This window comes from Penaeus monodon, chromosome 21 (genome assembly GCF_015228065.2).
Source record: "Penaeus monodon isolate SGIC_2016 chromosome 21, NSTDA_Pmon_1, whole genome shotgun sequence".
Taxonomy (NCBI): domain Eukaryota; kingdom Metazoa; phylum Arthropoda; class Malacostraca; order Decapoda; family Penaeidae; genus Penaeus; species Penaeus monodon.
The window spans coordinates 31,092,983-31,093,370 of NC_051406.1; positions in this window are offsets into that span (position 1 = coordinate 31,092,983).

Genomic DNA, 388 nt, shown 5'->3' on the forward strand with positions numbered 1-388 from the left:
ATTTTCTTGTTAGTTAACAGGATCATACGTCCTTTCAAATCGCGTATTAGCAAGGCTGTGTATGAATTCGCAAGCGGCTCCCGACAGACGTCTATATAAATGGCTCACTATTAAGGCTTCTAATCTCTTTAATCAATACTTTTAATTATAATTTAGTACCCACCATTCATCATTTTAACATCTAACCAATATACTACCTTAAATTCCACAGACTTTACAAATGAGATACGCAAACTAAGTGTTGATGACTATGATTATGACCAGCTTTTACGTAGTCATTGTTCACATACGTAACTCTTTCTGAATCCACCAAAAATACAGATGGATTATCAGCCCACTTTCTAATACAGTTTGCAATCAACAAAAAACACTTGACATCCTTCCTAGA